This window comes from Streptopelia decaocto (genome assembly GCF_964273445.1).
Source record: "Streptopelia decaocto genome assembly, chromosome: Z".
NCBI classification, from domain to species: Eukaryota; Metazoa; Chordata; class Aves; order Columbiformes; family Columbidae; genus Streptopelia; species Streptopelia decaocto.
Genome location: NC_138657.1, coordinates 3,077,366 through 3,091,207, shown reverse-complemented (window position 1 = coordinate 3,091,207; position 13,842 = coordinate 3,077,366). Strand labels below are relative to the sequence as shown.

The window sequence follows — 13,842 nt, the reverse complement described above, 5'->3', positions numbered from 1 at the left end:
GAGGTTTTGAATTTGTTTAACCTTCCACGTTTCGAGTTTTTCTCCTGAAACAAGGTGGTTAGAAACTCACTACAGGCAACACCCCGAGGGTCCCGTGGACATCAAGCAGCCTCACTCCATGGACTGGGGCTTTTTTGGAAGCAGCAGAAGGCACATGATGAAATCACACCAGTGGGGACCTCTTGGTTGAGAAAGAGGAATAAACTCACAGTATCACAGTATCACAGTATGTTTGGGATTGGAAGGGACCTCAAAAGATCATCTAGCCCAATCCCCCTGCTGGAGCAGGAACACCTAGGTGAGGTTGCACAGGAACATGTCCAGGCGGGTTTTGAATGTCTCCAGAGAAGGAGACTCCACAACCCCCCTGGGCAGCCTGTTCCAGTGCTCTGCCACCCTCACTGAGAAGAAGTTTCTTCTCAAATTTAAGTGGAACCTCTTGTGTTCCAGCTTGATCCCATTACCCCTTGTCCTATCATTGTTTGCCACCAAGAAGAGCCTGGCTCCATCCCCATGGCACTCACCCTTTATATATTTATAAACATTAATAAGGTCCCCCCTTAGTCTCCTCTTCTCCAAACTAAAGAGACCCAGCTCCCTCAGCCTTTCTTCATAAGGGAGGTGCTCCACTCCCTTAATCATCTTGGTTGCCCTACGCTGGACCCTCTCCAGCAGTTCCCTGTCCTTCTTGAACTGAGGGGCCCAGAACTGGACACAATATTCCAGATGTGGTCTCACCAGGGTGGAGTAGAGGGGAAGGAGAACCTCTCTCGATCTAGTAACCACCCCCCTTCTAATACACCCCAGGATGCCATTGGCCTTCCTGGCCACAAGGGCACAGTGCTGGCTCATGGTCATCCTGTTGTCCACCAGGACCCCCAGGTCCCTTTCCCCTACACTGCTCTCTAATATGTAATCTCCCAACCTATACTCCCAGCAGGAGTCCCTGTGGCTGCGTTAACCCCGCAGTTGGCTCCACCATCACAAAGGTGAAGACTTGCCTGGGGCAGCCTGGTGGTCTTCTTCATCCCTTTATTCTCCTTCCCACCTTTCTTCACTGAACCATTTGTTCAAGGGTGAGAGGCTCAGACCCCATCTCACAACCAGGGTTTGATAACAGGTGCCTCCGAAAACGTACTCCACACCTAAGAGAGGTTTTGGAAATAATCCTAACCTTGAATGCAAAACATCTGCTGCATGCAAAACTAAGACGAGCTTAAAAATGAGCAGGTAGAGGACTGAGAAAAGAGTGATGTGCTGTGTTGGCTTTTCCCACCACGCAGTGGTGCAACATGAGGGTTTGAGCAGCATTTGAAGGAAAGGTGGACTTGCTGCACAGCGCCAGGTAATGAGTGGAATGAGTGCTAGATGGGGGAAAAAATCTTGTTACTGAAAGTTGAGCTTTTCATAGGTAGGAAGACTTCTCTCAGGAATAATGTGGGCCACATCTGGAGGAGACAGCTGGTGGATGACCCAGCTCTGCGCAGCTACGGCGCTGTTGTCCCCAGGTGTTTGTGAATCATCTGGCCTGAAGGATGCTTGATGACCCATCAAGCCAATTCAGAATGAAGATTGACAGAACTTCGTACACTAATTAAAACTCGGTAGGTATTGCTGAGGGCTCCAGCTGAAGCTGCCAGATGCTTCACTTCCCAGCGCTCAGCACCTCTGCTGTTCTATGTGTCTCTTGCACAGGACCAGCTTTGAGGGCAGTTGAAAGACAAAGCTGCCTGAGGTACCTGGAGGTTGGGGAAAGCAAAAAAGTAAATGTGAAATATCTCCTGCTTGCCAGCAGCAATTTCCAGAGAAAACAAACAAGGGTGAGGACCATCACTCCTTTTGTATTTTATTAGGAAATGAAGTTAGCGCCAAAAGGGTGACAAAATGTAATGTGAGAAAATAAGTTCAGTTCAGCTACTTTTATCTTTGCCTTTTCCACTTCTTTATTGCTGTTCTTCCATGTAGCTGTTCACAGAATCACAGCTGCTGAATATTTGCCCCAAGTAGCACGCTGTCATTGTTGCTTGTGCAGAAACTCACACTTTCCTTCTCTTTGTACTCAAAAGTTCTTGTGTGTGACATAAAACACCGGGTATTATCAACTCCAGCCATTCAAAAGCGATGTCAAGAAGAGGATTTTCTTAAGAGTAAATTTGAAGGTGACAAGTATGTATATGTATACCGTTGTGAATGTCAGGTTTTTGATGTCAGAGCTCACTCTGGTTGTGTCTTGAAACATTCCTCAATTATGTATTTGTGATTTACTGTTTTTCTAATTTTTTTTAATGGAAATTCCTCTGCTATCAACTGATTTGAGGCACAAGGTCTTTAAAGCTCAGATAAGACCGAAACCAAACAGCAAACCTCAGAGTGGTGTTCTGCACTCTGATAACAACATAGAAATCAAAATTAAAACTTTTGCAGTTTACTTTTTTTTGGGTTTGGGGTATTTTTTGTTGTTTTGGTGGGATTTTTTTAAGCAAAGTACAGATAATATCTTGTGTATCTGCCTCACATCATTACCTCTGAGACAATAAAATAACGTTGCCTCCTAGCTTTAAGTTGTGTATTTTGCAGCACGCGTTGGTCTAGGTTTAACAACAGCAAAGTGAGCAAAGTGCAATGGGTTTTCTTTTTTCCTGTTGCTTCCCCCTTAAAAAAAAAGTAACATTTATGAAAGGCGAGACTTTGCTTAATGAAAATGATGCTGTCAAGGTTTTCAGATGCTGTGGGTCTGTGCCCCCCTTTCCTTTCTTGCCGGCGTTTATGAGAAGTTGCGAGAAGCTTTGCGTGCGACCAAGGCGATGGCTTCAAGCAGCTGCTCCCCATCACCCCGGCTTTGTCAGGGCTGACGGAGATGACTCAGAAATAACAAAAAAAAGGAGCACGAGAAAGCAGGGATTGGCTTGCAAAAACATGACTCAGCTCCTGTTAAGTAAGCCCTGTGTTCGAGCACGTCTCGCAAACTCGTTGCGCAGCACGTTTAGCGGGGTGTTTCGCGTTTCTTTCCTGGCTCGTCCTCTGCGATTTCCTGTTTACAGGAGGCTGGAGGAGAACAGCACTGGCTGGACCGCGGCTGCAGGGGCACGTTCTGCAGGGTTGAACTTTGGAGCCCTCCCGGTGTCGTCCTAATCTTGAACAAAAAACACGGGGATTTCGTGCAGGCAGCAGTCGTGTGGTCTGGTGTGCACACACCAGCTGTCACACAGAGTCACAGAGTGTCAGGGGCTGGAAGGGACCTGGAAAGCTCATCCAGTGCAATCCCCCCATGGAGCAGGAACACCCAGATGAGGTTACACAGGAAGGTGTCCAGGCGGGTTGGAATGTCTGCACAGAAGGAGACTCCACAACCCCCCTGGGCAGCCTGGGCCAGGCTCTGCCACCCTCACCAGGAACAAGTTTCTTCTCATATTAAAGTGGAACCTCCTGTGTTCCCATTTGCACCTATTACCCCTTGTCCTATCACTGGTTGTCACCAGAAGAGCCTGGCTCCATCCTCCTGACACTCCCCCTTTCCATATTGATCCCCATGAATGAGTCCCCCCTCAGTGTCCTCTTGTCCAGCTCCAGAGCCCCAGCTCCCTCAGCCTTTCCTCACACGGGAGATGCTCCACTCCCTGCAGCATCTTGGTGGCTGCGCTGGACTCTCTCCAGCAGTTCCCTGTCCTGCTGGAACTGAGGGGCCACAACTGGACACAATATTCCAGGTGTGGTCTCCCCAGGGCAGAGTAGAGGGGAAGGAGAACCTCTCTGACCTACTGACCACCCCCTTCTAACCCACCCCAGGTCCCATTGGCTTCCTGGCCACAAGGGCCCAGTGCTGGCTCATGGTCATCCTGCTGTCCCCAGGACCCCCAGGTCCCTTTCCCCTACACTGCTCTCTAATAGGTCATTCCCCAACTCATACTGGAACCTGGGGTCGTTCCTGCCCAGATCCAGCCTTTCCTCAAACAGGAGATTCTGTCCTCCTGCTCTTACCTTCAAAATATTTCCCAAGCCTGAACACTTCGTAAATCATAAATAAGCATGTGTCATTTACAAGGCTTTTCATTTTTAACACACTCTTTTTTTCTTTTTTTTTTTTAAATATATTTCCTTATTTCCAAACAACTTAGAAAAATATATTCATTTAATATCTGTGGCATTTAAAAGTCTTTCAGTCAAATGGATTGAATGTATATGAAGAAAACACAAGTGATAAAATGAGTGCATTTCACATGCAGGATTTCTTTGAGATTTATGGCACAAAAGTTACTAAATACACACTGTACTTTTGGAGAGTAGATAATAAAATAAAGTGATGTCAGAATCTGTCGAGTTTACCTCCAAAATCACCTTCCATTTCTTTTAGACATACAAAATAATTTGAAATGTTTAATGACTATAAGAAGCTCTTTGACAATAGACTAGTCCTCAATTCTGTTTTCAGTGTCTATCCAAAAGACATGCACACATATGAGAACAGGAAAATAGGAAATTTCATATGCAGTCGCGTACCCTGAGCTCTAAATCTTATGTTCTACTAGACTTGCTTCAATGGACATTTAAAAAATGTAACCCTATATAAAATAAAGCGTGAAACAATTCTTTTTGTAAGGAAAATAGCGTGGTCAGCAGGACAAGGGCAGTGATCCTTCCCCTGTGCTCTGCATTGGGGAGGCCACACCTGGAGTGTTGTGTTCAGTTCTGGGCCCCTCAGTTCAGGAAAGAGATTGAAGTGCTGGAGCGGGTCCAGAGAAGAGCAACAAGACTGGGGAAGGGACTGGAACACAAGCCCTATGGGGAGAGGCTGAGGGAGCTGGGCTTGTTTAGTCAGGAGAAGAGGAGGCTTAGAGCTGAGCTCAGCACTCTCTAGAACTACCTGAAGGGCAGTTCTAGCCAGGTGGGGATTGGGCTCTTCTCCCAGGCATCAGCAATAGGACAAGGGGGCATGGGCTTCAACTCTGCCAGGGGAAATTGAGGCTGGAGATTAGAAAGCAATTCTGTGCAGAGAGAGTGTTCAGGCATTGGAATGGCTGCCCAGGGAGGTGCTGGACTCACCGGCCCTGGAGGTTTTTAAACTGAGATTGGCCATGGCACTTAGTGCCATGATCTGTCAATGGACTGGAGTTGGACCAAGGGTTGGACTGGATGATCTCTGAGGTCTTTTCCAACCCAGTCGATTCTGTCATATAAGTTTAAAGCCTTCAGAGGGTTGTTTATTATATTGTTTAATGGGGGAAGAAGGAGAAGTGTTTTGAATATGGAAAGTAAATTGCTGGTATGTTTTTTATTTGTTTCCTTGAAAAACAGTTTTTTTAACTTTAACATGAAATACACCTTAGATTTATATTTTTTTCCCAGTCAAGTTATTGATGTAGATTTTTAGACTAGTATAGCTGGAATGCATTGCTGATTATAGCAATTGCCTAGTCTTCCTTTACTTAAAAAGGAGCACATAGACTTGAAAAACCATAATGGAGGAAATCATTTGGGTAGCTCTCCCTGGCCAAGAATCCCTTCCCTTCCCTTTACAGAAACTGCTGCTTGTGTGTTTTATGATTCATTCACATGAAACCTCATTCAAATCCAAAATTATCCAAGGCTTCACTTAACACTTTATGATCGTACTGTAAGATGGGGATGATGGAAAGTATGTGGAATATATAGTTATTTAAAGTTTCTAAGCCTGCTCAGCTTTGAAAGTCTGAAGACTCTACTGAGATCATACTGGAAAAAGTGTATGAAGGTGGGAAGTGGTCTTTGAAATACTTAATATGTTAATACGAAGGCTGTAAAATGAGGTGACTAAGATGTATTTCAAATACTGTGTTTCCTGCATATTAAGGCTTTCGTGCCATAAGAATTTCTCTGGATTCACACCAAAAAATAAGTGCGCTTAGATGCTGTACTCAGTAAAAACGATCAAGGCTAAACTTTTGGTAGGTGTTTGGCCTAGTATATAGGTGCAGCAGCTAGATTAGACAATGCCATTATCACCATATATATGGCAATAAAGGTTGCTTATAAATCCCCTCTTCAAAGACAAAGGTCATCAGGAGCAAATGAGAGATTTTGGTTTATATGTCACCCCTATTTGTGCATATTTATTAACTCCAGTGCACACCGAATATTCCTAGTAACAATTAAAAAAATGCTTTCTAAGTCAAATATTTTTTGTTGCCGCTGGAAAACACGAATGTTGTGTAGATGTCAGAGCCTTGACCCCGAGAATGAATGAAAGGAGAAGACAGGCTCCAATATGATTATATCAAATGGAAAACCACAACTGTAGTTTATATCAGGTTAAAAAGGTGAGGTTATAGTATAAGAGTTATATTAGGTTCTAAGAGTTATATTAGATTGTAAGAGTCATGTTATCTTATAGGAGTTATATTAGGTTATAAGAGTTAACCGTGGTTAACCTTTCCTTTTGGCATTGTTAGGAGTTATTAGGACAGTCACCTTGTGCTTTGGAACATCTCTCTCTCATAGTCACGGTCAACATGATGAGAAAGGCAGCAAAATATTGTATTATAAACATAGCAGCGTCCTTGTAAGCTGTAAGATTTAGTTGTAATTTCATCTATGGCTGCTGTGTTATGTAACTCATCAGATATTCGCAGCACTTAAGAGTTTCACGAGCACGGGCCACGCAGGACGCTTGCTTTCCTTCTTTTGGCACATCTTTGGGCAGCCTCTTATTAGGCAATTTCTGTGCGCAGCATCGTCAGAAAGACGCCAGTAGAAGTAATTTCACATAATGAGCCTCCAAAGTGTCGATCCTCCGTGCTGCCTATGGCTTAGCTGCATTAAACAACATGCTTTTCTTTATCCAAGTGCTCTGCCGGGAGCAGTGGGCACCACGGCTGCCCTTCCAGAGTGACAGGACACATAACTCTCTGGTGAGAGCACCGGTTGCTTTAGAAAGCAATGGAAATTGGAGCAGTGTCTATTAGGAGATGACATGGGTATCGGAAAACTGAGGACAGGCTGGCTGGCAAGACTTCCAGCTTCCTGAAACGCGCAGTGTCTTGAGGCAAAAATCTGAAATATGGTGTATTTTTCAGTAATTAGTTTGTTTTGCTACAAAAACAAAACAAAACAAAACAAAACAAACCCTCTTAGTGTTACCTAGCAAGTTACTAATGAATTATAGCAGTTCGTCCGAACCTGGTAGGATGAATCGTGTGGCCAAGGCAATGACATGATCAATGTGCCCTCAGCCTGGGAGGCACTGGATGTGTATGGAGAGCACTGTGCCGGGTGCTCCGCGATGGATCCGCGTCGCTGGCAGGTCTGGCCGAGCATTCTGCAGCTTTGGTTGCAGAATGATCAGGTTTGGGCCAAAGAAATCATGAAATAAAACACAAGGGCACACGCAGTAAATTTGCTAGACGGTCAGTTTTACAGTGCACCTACGCTGTAGGATGCTGCGTTCCTTTCAGTTCAAAACTAATAATTTAAATTTCACTGTCTTCATTCATACACATCTTTAAATCATTTCCTCCTTGTCATTCTATGAAGCTGATGTTTTGAAGGCCTATGCCACATTTTTGATTGATCGTTCTTTGTCATTTGGGAGTGGTCCCCTCTTAGAACATTTCCTAAAAAAAAAAACTTTTGAAATATGGGCTTGATGAAATGAAAGAAATACATGTCATTTTTCCTTTAAATAAAACAGCTGCCTGAAATAACATCCCTGATTAAAAAACACAATATTTATGCTTCTCTGTGTCCTACTCACTTGCTTACGGGTTGAAAGTCACTAGCAGAATGTCATCATTGCCAGATCCTGCATCTGGATCTTTGATTTATTTGACAGATATGCAACATCCAAAATATCTAGGCGTATCGCCAGTGACTGTTTAGATGATGGTGCAGGGGAACGCACAATGTTCTTAATAGATCAGCGCCCCATCATTCTCCCAGAACTGACTTTTTGTGGTTGTCTTGGTTTGTGTTGATCTTCTGTGGTTTGAGTGAAGCACTTCTCTACCAGTTTTCTTCCACAGAAATAAACATGGCTGGGGAAGATGACATTTTTTTTACCTTTTTTTTCCCTGCAGGTATAGTAATATAGTACTCATGAATCAAAGCTAAAAGAAACTGAGTTAAAGACCCAAAACTAAATTATGTCAGTGGACTACAAGGAAATCAACACAATGGAAGAAACTTCAGCTTTTTAACTCAGTAAACAAAGCCAGTGAGCCACAAATCCTACTTTTGATGATCATTTTTGCCTCATCCACATACCGTGTTTACAGAACATGAAGACCAAAGAAGAAAAAAGAAAAGCTGCCTTAGCTAAATGCACCTTTACAACAGGCAGAAGTAAAATGTGCACTCATAATTGTGCAGAACTGGGCTTGTCATAACCCATATAAGTGCACAAGATGTGAAAAGGCTGAGCCTATTACTTTTGTTTCTTTAATAAGACCAGTTGCTTACATGCTATTTATTCAAATAATTGCAACCATCTCCTTCCCCCGCCCTTTCTTTTTCCTTTTGGAAAGAACAAACTCCTAGAAATAACTAGTGTCAGCTGTGAATTCTGCAGGCGAAGCCAAGAATATAAAGCCCGTGCAAGTGTGGACGGATCTGACCCTCGCGGGGGACACGGTGACACCGTCCCTTTCCCCCAGTCCCGTCAGGGCAGGCAGGCTGGTGTCAGCAGCACCTTTTACAGAATCAGTGCGTGGAGCCAAGAGCCCGATTTTCCCCCGCAGCTGCTGCTGAGAGCCCGCCAGCCCTTGCCATGGATGAGGCTGCACTTTCGCTATCCCCGCTGCCAGGGGGTGGTGTCTGGATCCTGCTGACGAGACACAGTGTCCCCATAGTTAACGTGGGCGCCCGTGCTTATGTTGCCCGGTGTAGGGTGTTCTGTGCTTGCTCACGGCTGGCGCGGCACGCTCGGCATCATCCCCGGTTTGCAAAGTCTACTTGGTTTGCTGCGTTGCGTTCAGCGTCGCGGGGACTGAGACGAAAGCAAATAGACGGCACCCGTTACCTTGACGCAAATTAAGTAGACGTGGTTTCGTGTTATGTCACACCAACTGCGTCCACGGCGCACGCTGCTGCCACTGACGAATTCCAGTTGTTTTTATTTTTCGGCGAGCAACATCACTCTTAAGTTTTGGTACTTTTTTATTTCACTCTCCGTCTTTTTGTAACAACGCTAGCCCTAAGGCTTCTTGGGAGCCTGGGTTAAAATTTACGAATGTAAAACTTTTCAAAGGTCACCAGAGCGCTTGATCCTCCTGTCAACAAGTTGCCTTGCACAAGGGCTGGAGAAAAGCATTTGGTTCGGTTCCTGGGTACAATTCAGAGCAGTCTGGAATAATCCTACAACAGCGTTTTGAAACCCCTTATTAAAACTGTCACCATATTTAGAAAGATCTACGGGCTGCAGAAACAGAACATCTTCTTATAAGGTTGGAAAACACAACAGCACGTCCAAGTCCAAAATGTCCTTGTCTGAACTCGCAAGATCTCTGTTTTGTGTAACCAGTCAACAGGCTTCTGCGTGACATAAATCAAAGCTGCTCCTCACCCCTTGCCCGCCTGGCGTGTGTTTGGGATGCCTGCATGTGTTACCCGAGGACCCGTGCAGGTGATGCAGGTGATGCAGGTGATGGAGGTGATGCAGGTGATGGAGGTGATGGAGGGGATGCAGGTGATAGAGATGGCACAGGTCCACAGGCAATTTGCTCCATCAGGTTCCTGGATAGCTCTCACTGTGTTCAGCAAAGGGCTTTTCCTGTCGCAGCGCCCTTACAAACTGCAGATTGCACTGCTGAGCTGAAGATACCAGAGTGTTCATCAAGGGCGAGGTGTCTGATGCGATGCTCTGGGCAGAGGGGCCAATCACCAGTGCAAAATTTGGGTTTTCTCACTTTTCCCCGTGCTGCGCTTCCTTTGTAATAATAGCAACTTCTCTTCTTCCCCTCCAGATCAGCTCACAGCGAGCCAAGGAGAAATAAATGACGTGTTGGGAGCGTTTTGTATTTGTCAACTGGTTGCCAAGAGGGTAAGGTTTAGCACAGCGGAGCTCGCCTTTTGCAGCAGCAAATAAATGGAGGCAACGTGCTGCTCACACTGTTTAAACCCTCAGTGTGATCTCAAACATATTTGTTCCCGTTTCTCCTGGTAGTGCCAGAAGCCTAGTTAGGATTAGGGCATGCAAAATCATGGAAGAGTACCAAATACATGCCAATGAATGCATTATAAAATTACTTTCTAATTGCATATGGTAAGCAAAAAGGATTAGCAGGAGTGCAAAGTGACGTGGCCTTTTCCATATGCTAGCTGCAAGAAAATGATGTTTATAAGCCATTTAAAGCTTCATTTGAGGGTTTTTTTGGGGTGGAGGGGTAGCTGTGAGACAGTGGTAGGATGCATTAACTCAGAGGTAAAGAAGATATGAGTTCGCTGCATTGTACTCCAACATCAGTCATTCCTGTGTACTTTTTGAACTGTGACAAAATCACCATCAGGATTAGTCAATTTGTGCTAATTGTGAGAAACTTCAGGGTAACGGTGCTGAAATACCTTAAAATAGTTCCCACATTGCAGCTGCTTATTTATTAGGTCACACCAAGAACAAAAAGTGACTTCTATACTAGGAATTTGCAAGTCTTCCATCTAATTGCTACTCCTAGTGTTTTATCAATTAAAAAAGATGCTTTTGGGGAGAAAATTTATAGTTTCTTTTCATATGCATTCTGGGAAGGCATTTCAGGTCAAAAAGATGGATGAAAGGGCATTTTTTTTGAGGAAATCCAGATTTATTTGAGGCTTTATTGGTGGCACAGAACGTAAGAGCAAACACAAGCAGTAACACAAGCAGTACATTTTTGAGCACTAGAAAGTTTGAATAAAATACAGGAAGGGGAAGACAGTGAAGGGATTAAGAGAAGATTGTTACTACCTTTGAATCATTAGAGGAAAAAGAGAGGGAAATTGGAAAGAAAAGAACAGTCTTGAGGTTTGAAAATTAATTTAAACTGCATTGTTTTACTTCTGCATAGGCCAGGTATTGTTTTCTTCATTTGTTTTCTTTGTGAGGATAGCTTTACGTGGTACAACTGATGAATCGCTTTATTGCTTTGGAGGTGTGTAACTCTGTCACAATAAATGGTGTTTGATGCACTAAAAAAATAATGGGCAGCAGTAAAACTGTCTTTCCTGTTTTACCCTGTAAAAAGATAGGTAAGAGGACTGTTCAGTTTAATTTATGGGAGATAATTAAATAGCCGTAAAACACTGATGCAGGTTTCTGTTTGTTCGTACCACATATTTAATACTGAAATAATTTTTGAAACCAGAGCTGGAGACATTACAATGATCTATTCTCTTAGCAATCCTAACCAGGAGAAATTGGCTGCTTAGAAAGAAACGGACCTGTGTTGTCAGACTTCAACTGATTTAGGGTATGCCCCCAAATGAGGGTGTAAATAATAAAAACATAACTTGTTAACCAGAAGTCATTACCCTGTGAGTACTCGACACCTTTTACAGAGCTACTGAACAAAGGGATTTATTAAATTCTGTTTCTTAACTGATGGGCATCACAGATTTGCTTGGAATGTTGCTATGACCATCTCCAGTGAGAGGTTTCATTCTGATACCAGGCAGCCCAATGACAGCAGCGCCTCGCTCATATCTGGGCAAATGCATTAATTTCCAGATAAAACCAAATAATATTAGGTTTTGCAATAGTTTTTCTCCTCCTCCTATGTTCCCTCCGTGTTTTAAGCTGGAAAAAGAAAAAGGATATCTACTTGGAGAAATTATGACGGGATGGTATCACGCTCATCAGTTCACTTTAGAAATAACAGCTATTAAACCAATAAACAGCTACCAGGTCCTGGTTTCCTCATCCCCAAACATTTGGCAGAGAGCTGGCAAGTCGAAGGCACGCTTTAGCCTGGCAAGACTTGAGATTAACAAACAGTACCAGGCTTTGTACTTTAATATTAGATATTGGATGTGGGTTTTTTTGTTTGTGGGTTTGTGGGTTTTTTTGTGTTTTTATTTTAATGGCATACCCCTCCCTCCCTAAAAATACATCACGGCAAACGTTTATTATAGCAAGGTGCCTGGAGCACACTGAAAACGAAGCATCCTTCTGAACTCTGAATCTTCCCCGTTAATGAGCTGGATGAGCTGAAAGGTACCACTGTTCAACTCGGATTTCACGGGCTCTGGTCTGAAGCCACCGCTCTGTCTAAGCGTCCCCTAGGTCAGGGGAAAGGGAAATCCATCTCTAAAAATAGCATGCTGTAGCTAGGTGGGGGAGTTCCAGGAGTGAATGAGTGCTGGGAGAAGAAATAGGTTGCTCTTCTCCTATTTCCAGGATATGGTCTGGAGGGCAGGTGGAATGTGCCTGACGATGTGCCTTTGCAAGTGGCTTTCACTAAAAAACCTCCACAAAAATCTAGGAGATGAAATCCATGATCAAGCCCTGGTACCTCCTCAGATCTCTGCGGATCTCAGAGAGGGATCTGCTCAAAATCCACAACACGTGGGAATCCCTGAATGTCAGGGGTTGGAAGGGACCTGGAAAGTGCAATCCCCCCATGGAGCAGGAACACCCAGATGAGGTTACACAGGAAGGTGTCCAGGCGGGTTGGAATGTCTGCACAGAAGGAGACTCCACAACCCCCCTGGGCAGCCTGGGCCAGGCTCTGACACCCTCACCCCCAACAAGTTTCTTCTCAAATATAAGTGGAACCTCCTGTGTTCCAGTTTGCACCTATTGCCCCTTGTCCTGTCATTGGTTGCCACCCAGAAGAGCCTGGCTCCATCCTCCTGACACTCCCCCTTTCCATATTGATCCCCATGAATGAGTCACCCCTCAGTCTCCTCCAAACTAAAGAGCCCCAGCTCCCTCCCCCTGAGCTCTACACACCAGGACTTGTCCTGCAACACCAGCCCACTGAAAATCTGCACTGGGCACTTGTCTCTCCGTAGAGACGCCCATAGTCATGTACCTTGGAGTCACAGGGGTTGGTCCAAATCAGCAGCATTCACCTGGGCAAGGACGTTTTCCTGTGAAAAGCCTGTTTTTGGGTGGGCGTCCATCTTCATGTGCCGTTTCTGGAGACTCCTCTTCAGTTCTGCAGCTGGGCTTTGTGATTCTGGCCATGCCGTGAAAAGCCGAGATGGCTGGAGCTTATGGAGAGTCATTCCTTCATTTCTGTAAAACACAAAAAGGCTTAAATCTAGAAAGAGAAGCTCAAGCTTTTCAACTTTTCACCCTTCTGTACATTTTTATGGTCAGCTGAGGGAAAAGAGCCCTAAGTGCCACATGCTGGTGTAGCACAGATTTGTACATGCACACAGGTAATTCAACATCCAGAAATAAGAAAAATTTGCACAGAAAGTCAGGTATTAAAAAATAAAACTTTTGATAATTCCTAATTTAATAATAACATTCACAGCAAAGCCAAGCTTAAATTAACTGTTAACTAGAGGTGCTGGTCTAAAAATGTGAGATTTCAAGAAAGTTTTGCAGAAGATTGCCAAAGTATGTCCCTTAAATGACACTCATGCTAATTTAAATTCTAACAGCGCCACATAGCATTAAATACTTGGTTACTAAGTGTTAGCATTAGGAAAAAAAAAATATATATATTGTCATCCAGCTATGAAGGAGCTCCAAGGAGATGAACAAAAGCCAAGAACTTTTGTGTTTCTTGGTGGATTTGAACCAGAACTCAGGCAAAAATGATTTAGTAGAAAAAAACAAAATAAAACAAACCCCACAAAAAATGTCTTCCTGGTTTCTCCATTGTGAAGTGACAAACTCAGAATTAAGCTGAAACTGTTTCATGGGGGGAGGTCCTACTGTTGGTGTTA

General features: G+C 44.1%; 1 long non-coding RNA gene across 1 annotated transcript; it reads right to left on the bottom strand.

Annotated features, from left to right (window-relative positions):
• Positions 1-10,305: 10,305 nt before the first annotated feature.
• On the bottom strand, positions 10,306-13,802 carry LOC309451398. Its single transcript, XR_014186246.1, has 3 exons — positions 13,745-13,802; positions 12,975-13,180; positions 10,306-11,176 (listed from the first exon to the last, which is right to left on the bottom strand). It is a non-coding gene; the product is annotated as an uncharacterized lncRNA (long non-coding RNA).
• Positions 13,803-13,842: the final 40 nt, after the last annotated feature.